The following is an 8,901-nucleotide window of genomic DNA, read 5'->3' as shown; positions in this document are numbered from 1 at the left end:
GCAGTCCCCCTTGGGCCGCAGCATGATATGGAGATGCAACAGAAGCAGCAAAGGGGACAATCTGCTCATAGGGATTTACCCGAATCCAATCAACATTACAATATCAACTAATTACCCTTGTGCATTCCCTTGGCGTTCGTGTGCCTTTATCTACTCCAGTGCTCCTACGCAATGCTCCCCCAGTGGCTGCAGCATGGCTGGTAGAAGGCTGCTGACTTTCAGTGGGAGAAAATACAGATGGCCTTGCATGATGACCTCAACCAGCTGTGGACCTAGAAGGCCCAGCTGTAGACTGCACCACCTCGGCATGGGCAGCAGCAGTCTGGGCTGCCTGGCTGATAGGCAGCGGCAAATGCAAAGGCAGAGTGGTAGTGGTGGAAGTAGGAAAGCTGTCATCCTGAGAGAGGACAGCAGGGTCCTGCTCCACTGATCCACAACCACTCTCCCGGGGCGGTGCCTCAGCAATCCTAGCAATCTGTTAGAGGACAGATTCCTGGCCTGTTGCAACACCCTGCAAGCCCCTTTCAACACTCGTAAACCCAGCGACGATGGCAGCTGCCTGAGCTTCCACTGCAGCACTGAGACGTTGGGTCACTTCCGCCTGTGCTGCAATGGAAGCTGCGACATCGCGCATCACACACAGCCTCATGGCTGGCTCCAGAAGGTCGCTCATGGAGTTGTCCATCATTTCCATCCTGGAAATCATTGGCTCCAAGCTCCGTGCAAAACCTTGTCCCATGTTGGAGCCAGACACCTCCATGCTCCTTGACACTGACAAGAGGCTCTCTGGCAGGCTTGCCATTGCACCTAGCATTTCCGTGTGCATACCCATCACCTTTCTTCTTAAAGCCACCCCATCAAGGTTGTCATCGGAGTCCTGTGCAGCAGAACTTATGTGTGAACTCCCCCTCCAGGGAACTGGCCCCCGAGCTACCCCTTCTCAATTCAATTCAAATCGCTTTATTGGCATGACAAGGTACATCTTATGTTGCCAAAGCATCGAAAAACATTTATGGTTGAACACATAAACGCAGATCTATCCATACAGTGTATAAACAGATATATCCCTGAGTGTATAAATATACATTCGTATAATTTGTATATACTCTTTTCTTAGATTTAATGGTTGTCCCTCTGTTTATGGCAAGCTGTAACATAGTGTGCCACTAAGGTTACACAATTTCTCTGTTCCCCTAGTAGGATTGGGAGTTTTTGGTCGTCATTCAAATTTCTGAATTCAGGGCATATTTTTGTGAATTTTGGGTAGAAATTCTCCCTGATGCCCTGATATTTTCCACAAGCTGTGAGGAAGTGCATCTCTGTCTCCACCACTCCCTGACTGCAGTGAGAGCATATCCTGTCCTCTCTTGGCAGCCGGGTCTGTCTGTGTCTGCCTTTTTCGATGGTCAGGCTATGTTCACTAAGTCTGTACATTGTCAAGGTTTTTCTCAGTTTGCTATCCTTTACCATGGTCAGGTATTCAGCCATGTTGTATTGTCTGTTTAGGGCCAAGTAGCAATTGAGTTTGTTTTGGGTTTTTGTTGTTTCTGCCCAATATGACAGATATTTTTCCTTTTGCTTAGTGACAATTGTGTTAGGTCGAATTCTCTGTGCTACGATGTCACTGTCCTGGGGCTGGTTATTGTTAGTAGTGTTAGTAGTTACTTCACTGAGTCCCAGGACTAGTTGACTGAGGGTATTCTTCTTTATGGTCCTCTCTTGGCATTTCAGGGCTTCGTAATGATAGCAGTGGGGGTTGCTCATTTTTAGGTGTTTCCAAAATTTGGTGGCTCTTTTTAGGATAGTAATTATTAATGGATATTGGCCTAGTTCTGCCCTGCATGCATTGTTTACGGCTTTCCTTTGAGTCCGGAGGATACTTTTACAGAATTCTGCATGTAGCATCTCAATTGGGTGTTTGTCCCATTTTGCAAATTCTTGTTGTGTTAGCGGTCCCCACACCTCACTGCCATAGAGTGCAATTGGTTCAATTACTGATTTAAACATTTTGAGCCAAATGCTAATTGGGATTTCTATTTGGATTGATTTTTTGATGACATAGAAAGCCCTTCTAGCTTTCTCTTTCAGTTCATTCACAGCCAGATGAAAATTTCCCGTAGAGCTGATTTTTAAGCCCAAGTATGTGTAGTTAGTGGTTTGTTCAATTTTAGTTGTTCCTAGTGTGAAATTTATTCTGGGTCCCTGATGTCTGGATCTTTGCTGGAACACAAGGACTTTGGTTTTTTGGGGATTTATTGTCAGGGCCCAGGTCTGACAGAACGACTCTAGCAGATCCAGGTTCTGTTGTAGACCCTCCTTAGTTGGTGACAGCAGAACCAGGTCATCTGCATAGAGGAGGAATTTAACCTTGGATTCATATAGGGTGAGGCCGGGTGCTGTAGATTGTTCAAGTAGTTTTGCCAATCCATTAATGTAAATATTAAAGAGTGTCGGTGAGATTGGCGAGCCCTGCGTCACCCCCCGCCCCTGTGGGAAGTATTTTGTTTGTTTGTCTCCAATTTTAACTGCACATTTATTGTTTGTATACATTGATTTAATTACATCATATGTTTTTCCCCCTACACCACTTTCAATAAGTTTCAAGAATAGACCGTCGTGCCAGATGGAATAGAAAGCCTTCTGGAAATCTATAAAGCAGGCAAAAATGTTGCTTTTGTTTTGATGAACATGTTTGTCAATTAGGGTCTGTAGGGTAAAGATATGATCTGATGTTCTATAGTTTGGTAGGAATCCAATTTGGCTTTTACTCAAGACATTGTGCTCCGCAAGGAAGTTTATAAGTCTTTTGTTTATGATACTACAGAATACCTTCCCCAGGTTACTGTTTACACAGATGCCTCGATAATTATTTGGGTCAGCTTTGTCTCCACTTTTGTATATGGGCATTATGAGTCCTTTGTTCCAGATATCAGGGAAGTAACCGACACTCAGAACCAAGTTGAAGAGTTTTAGGATAGCCAATTTCATTTTATCGTCTGTGTGTTTAATCATCTCGCTTAGGATGCCGTCTGCACCGCAAGCTTTTCCTGGTCGCAGGTCCTTGAGTTTTTCAACTAGCTCTTTTTCAGTTATTATGGGGTCTAGCGGGTTTTGGTTATCTTTTATGGCCAATTCGAGCTTTTCCAGTTTTTTGCATATTTGATATTGCTCTGGGCTTAGTGTGTTTTTCTGGTATAATTTTTCAAAATGGTTTTCCCATGTGTCTCCGTTTTGAATGGCCAATTCGTCATGTTGTTTTTTGTATAATGTATTCCAGTTGTCCCAGAAACAATTGGAATCAATGGATTCCTCAGTGGAGCTGAGTGTATTCTTAATATACTGCTCTTTCTTGGTTCTGAGTGTTTTTTGTATTGTGTTAGTGCCTGACAATAAGTAAGGCGTAATTCCTCGTTTTCTGGCTGTCTGTGTTTTTGGTTTGATATTTTTCTGAGTTTCTTCCTCATGTTCTGGCAATCTGAGTCAAACCATTTTTCGTAGTTTTTTGTTTTGGGTTTATTCTTGCGAACTTTCAAGTTTGACATTGATGCCAAATTATCAAAAATATTATTTAGGTTATTCACTGCCTAGTTTACGCCTTCTTTACTGTGTGTGTATGTATTTTCCAGAAAGGTGTCCAAGAGAGCTTGAGTTGATTGATTGCTAATTGCTTTCTGGTATTTTTCCGTGCTGTTTTTGGCCCATCTGTAGGATTTTTTAATGTTGTACAGCTTACTGGGTTGTGTTTCTGTGTTCGTTGTTTCTGTTCTTTTAAGATATGCAGTAATTTGACTGTGATCTGACAGTGTTGTTTGTGGTTTGACTGTGAATGCTCTGAAAAAGGATGTGTCCAGATCCGTAATCATATAGTCTACGGTGCTGAAGCCAAGAGGTGAGCAATAGGTGGATCTTCCTAGGTAGTCTCCCATGAACCTACCATTGACAATGTACAGACCCAGGCTTCGACAGAGCTGCAGGAGCTATTTTCCGTTAGCATTTGTTTGTTTGTCGCAGTTATGCCTGTGTGGATGGAAAGGGAGATCAAAGTGGTTATTCCCAAATATGTAATTATTCCCCTGATTATCGGTGAAGTCTGGTTCTTCGCCAGTTCTTGAGTTGAGGTCACCACAGATCAACACATTTCCCTGGGCCTGGAATTGGATAATCTCCCTCTCTATGTTGGAGAAGGTGTCCTCTTTGAAGTACGGGGATTCTGTCGGGGGGATATAGAGTGTGCAAATGAAAACATCTTGCATGCTAGAGATGATGCCCCTCTTAATTTTGAGCCATAGGTGGTTTTCGCCCTTTTTTATAAATTTAATGTAATTCCTAAGCTCTGCTTTAAGCCAAATCAGTATGCCTCCAGATTCTCTGCCCTGGGTTACTCCTGGCAGTTTATTGGAGGGGACCACCAGCTCTGTGTATCCATGGGGACAGCCAGTGTGCCCTTCTCCTCTACACCAGGTTTCCTGTAAAAAGATAATATCCAGATCTTTAATTTCATCTAGGAACCCTGGGGTCCCACTCTTCATGCCAAGCATAGAAGAGCGTAGACCTTGGATATTCCAGGTTGAGATATATAAGGATTTCATGCTAAAATTGATTTTTTACTGTGATGGGTTAAAATATGATAAATAGTGATATGTGTTTGACGTGTCTAAATGGGGAAAAAAGAACATTTCAATTGTCTATAAATGCTGAGGATAATTGGTTACAACTCTTTCTAACAACTAGTCCTTATTTTTCCTGATCCATAAGGCGGGAGTAGATGCTGCTGATCGTCTGCATTATGTCTCTTAATGGAGGATTGTCTCTGTGGTATTGCGTACGCCCTGAGTACCTCTCCCTCTGCCTGGCTGGGGGTGGTCCTGTTCCCCTGTAGGGCAGGAGTGGTGCAGGTCTGACATTGTTGTTGTGCGTGGGGATCCTCTCTGGTCCCGGTTGGTGTGGTGGTGGTCTCTGTAGTAGTCCTCGTCTGTATCCTGTTGGTTTTTGGTGGTCGGGGGGGGTCCTCTTGGCGTCTGGGTGTGGACCTGGTTAAAAGCGACGTCCTTCAGGGCCTTCGCAAAGACCGACATTCTCTTCCTGTGGATATGGACATGGTCGTGAAGACATTTCACATCGAGGGTGGGGTGTTGGGCCAGGTGCACGTTATGTTTTAATTCACAGTCTCTTGCTATGCTGGCATTTATCTCATGGATTGTTTTGTTGTTGAAGTCTCTTCTCGGCAATAGTGTGGAAACAGTGATTCTAGTGTTTGGGAAGGTGTCGCTTGCCTTCTCAATCACTGATCCGAGCGATGTTGCTACCCTTTTCTGCTGGGCCCTTAGGTCATTTGTGCCAGTGTGTATTATTATGTGTTGGGGGGAGCCTAATCAGGTTTTGGTCAGCCATTCTAGGACACTGTCTATTGTTGGGCACCAGAGCTTTTCTACTTTACGTCTAGGGAAGAGCTTTTTCTCCCAGAGGAATTTCCCATTTGAGTCTATGAGTATTACGATGTCAGCCTTGTTGGTGTTTACTGTCTGGTGGTTTTCGCCTGGACTCACAGGTTGTGTGTTTGACTGTGGTGGTCGTGTCTGGTGTGTGCATTCCTCTTGTGAGCGGCTCGGCTGTGGTTCCAAAGTGGTGGGGGCAGACTGGGCTTCAGTGTGCTGGTCGGTATGTGTGGCTCCCCCTGTATTGTGGGTCTGCTGCTGTTGTTCAGTGTGAGAGTGCAGCTGCTCAGTCGGGCTCTGTATTGTCTTATCTCTAGCCTCTGGCTGCTGGGCTAATGCCGCTATCTCTCCCCTGTGGCTCTCTTTGTCTTTCTGCAGCTCTTTCACCTGCTTCCCAAGTAAGTTCAGCTCCCTCCTGTGTCTCTCACTCTCTTGTTTTTGTTCCTGTTTTATTGCTGAAATGCTGTTTTCTTGGTCGGTTTTCAGTTTAAGGAACTCCTCTGTAAGTTTAACCAGCTGTGTCTCCAGCTGGTTAAATTTCTCCTTTAGGTTTACCGGGCTGTGGGACCTCAGGGTGTGTGCCTGGTCGGAGCTGGCAGGCTCACTCACTTCCTGGCTAGGCTGCTTTTCTCTTGGTGAGCTGGAGGTTGTAGGGGAAGAGTGTGTGGCTTTCTCCCTGGTATTTCCGCTGGGGCTGGTCAAATGTACCATGGGGTTGTGGGGCCCCAGGGTGTGTGCCTGGTCAGAACTGTGTGGCTTGCTCGCCTCCTGGCCAGGCTGATTAACTCCTGGTGAGCTGTAAGTGGTGGGGGGAGTGTGTGTGGCTTTTTCCCTGGTAGTTACCCTGGGGCTGGTCTTTCCTTTCTCAATTATTTCTCTCAGTTTCTGGAAGGCCATTTCAAAGTCTTTGAGGTTGCCTTGCACCATTATTGTACCGTTTCTGTACATGTTGACCATCGTGGTTTCACTACCAGGGTCTCCTGATTTCTTTATTTTCAGTTTGGACCCATTAGCGGTTTTTTCCTGCTTAACCCTGGGATAGTATATGTTTATTGCTTTGATCCAAGCCGCTGACTGACCTGAGTAAAAAATGAGATTACTCATGTTCCCAGTGGTGTACCAGTCAGCAAAAAGAGTTTCTGGCTTTGCTCTCAGCTGCTGTTGCTTGAGTGATTTTTTTTCATTTTTTTTTTATGTTGGGGGGAAGCTGGAAGGGGTTGCTCTCAGTGCGCCACGGGAGCTGCTGCGGCTCCTCTGACTCACTCATTTTTAGTAGAAATAGTAAAAATTATTGCTGACCTTAGAGTAAACTTTTCTGGGGCCCCGGGTTTGGTGTTTCCCTCTCCCGGCTCGCGGACTTTCCCAGGCCCCGGACTCGCTCGCTCTCCAGGTTGTTTCGCGGTGCCTCCGGGCTGCTCCCCCTCTCCGATCCCGTGGTCCCTGGGCCTCTGCTCCCGGGTTCACCCTTCCCAGGCCCCGTACTCACTGTCCTGGTCTGCGTCTGTGAGCCGCTGTTTCCCGGTGCCTCTGGGCTGTTCCCCTCCCCCTCAGAGGTCTCTGGGCCTCTGTTTCGGCCTGGCTCCTCGGGCCTTTCCCTGGCTTCAGGCTCCCTCCCCGGGCCCTGTACTCACTGTCTTGGTCTGCTTCTGGGAGCCGGTGCCTCCGGGCTGCTCCCCTCCTCCTCAGAGGTCTCTGGGCCTCTGTCTCGGCCTGGCTCCTCGGGCCTTTCCCTGGCTTCAGGCTCCCTCCCCGGGCCCTGTACTCACTGTCTTGGTCTGCTTCTGGGAGCCGGTGCCTCCGGGCTGCTCCCCTCCTCCTCAGAGGTCTCTGGGCCTCTGTCTCGGCCTGGCTCCTCGGGCCTTTCCCGGGCTTCTGGCTCCATGTTCCGGCCGCCGTTCGGGCTCTGTGTTCTGGCCGCCACTCGGGCCTTGCTGCAGCCCACTCCTGCCCAGTGCCTTACCATGTGCAGATCCTGCCTCTATACTACCTGCTACATTCTGCGCAGTGCTATTTTCTGAACTGGTGTCTGCGAGTGTCAGATGCAGTGACGGTGTGTCTTCTCCTCCATCACTCTCCTCCACACGTCAGGGGCAGGCTGGCTTGCTGGCAGTTCTTGGGTATCTGAAAGCAGAAAGGCATAAGGGTCAGTTGTGGTGAGGGAGGGGGGAAGTAAGACATCAATGCATACACCATCAACAGTTTGTAAGTGAGAAGAGATTGTGGGATGTGAGAAGAAGGATTAGGTATGACCATATTGTCATTATCAGCAACGGCTTCAACTTCTCCAGTGGCCACGGACTCTGTCACTGCCCCTCCATTGATGTCAAGCACCAATCTCTCTAGGTCGGTGAGGTTCTGTATAGCAGCTTAGCCACCTCCCGTCTGCTGCTGCTCTGTCCTGTTATGTGCCACCTTTGCCTGCAAGAGAAAGGGTTGTGTGTCAGTGAGTGTGGTACAATGTGTTTGGGTGATGTGTGTCAGTGAGTGTGGTGCAATGTGTTTGGGTGATGTGTGTCAGTGAGTGTGGTGCAATGTGTTTAGGTGATGTGCCTGCCATAGTTGAATAGCTGTCAGTGTTTGCAAGGTGTAAGATGTGGGTGTGAGTTTTGCAACAGTGGTAAGGTTGTGAGGGTGAAGTGAAGCCATGATTGAGGTGTGAGTGGTGATAGCTAGAGATTGTTGGTAGGTGAGTGTTGGGGGTGTGGTGCATTGAGCAGTGTGTGAGGCTTGTGGTGCAGATGGGGAGATATGGCATTTGCTGAAACCTTCACTCACCTTGACCTGCCATGTGAGGTCATTAAACTTTTTTTGGCATTGGATCCAGGACTTTGGGACCGCACTGGTGGCCGTGACGGAGTTAGCTATCTCCTCCCACAGCCTTCTGCAAGTGGCCTTGGATGGCCTCCTGCCACCCTGCGGGAATAGTATAGTCCGCCTTCTTTGAATGGCCACGACCAAGGCCTCGAGTGCAGCATCCGAGAAACTTTGTGCTTGCTCCCTTGCACCTGATATTGCCTCCCCCCCCCCCCCCCGGTGAACACTAAGCCAATCAGCAGCACGTTTAGCATTGAGATGAGCACTCCAATCATTATATTGAGCAGGCAATGGTTTAATCCAATTTCTAGGCCAGAGTAAATATTTGAGGCCCCAGCACAGATCCTTGTGGGACACCACTAGTCAGTTCCTTCCAATTTGAGTACATTCCCATTATTCCTACTCTCAGTCTTCTGTCGTCTAACCAATCTCCTAACCAGGTCAATAATTTGCCTTCAATTCCATGAGCTTTAATTTTAGCTAACAGTCTCTTATGTGGAACCTTATCAAATGCCTTCTGGAAGTCCATATAAACTACATCCATAGACATTCCCCTGTCTACTACTTTGTTACTTCTTCAAAAATTACAATTAAGTACGTTAGACATGACCTACCCTTTACAAATCCATCCTGGCTCTCTCTAATCAGCTAA

The 8,901-nt window shown here is 47.1% G+C and overlaps 1 pseudogene; it reads right to left on the bottom strand.

Annotated features, from left to right (window-relative positions):
* Window positions 1–8,901, bottom strand: part of LOC147122849 (uncharacterized) — a 35,967-nt pseudogene that overhangs the window by 1,090 nt on the left and 25,976 nt on the right.

The sequence above is a fragment of the Somniosus microcephalus genome, chromosome 2 (genome assembly GCF_052327205.1).
Source record: "Somniosus microcephalus isolate GS21.2 chromosome 2, FLI_Smic_1.0, whole genome shotgun sequence".
NCBI classification, from domain to species: domain Eukaryota; kingdom Metazoa; phylum Chordata; class Chondrichthyes; order Squaliformes; family Somniosidae; genus Somniosus; species Somniosus microcephalus.
The sequence above is the reverse complement of the archived record's forward strand: the minus strand, read 5'-3'. Positions and strand labels throughout refer to the sequence as shown.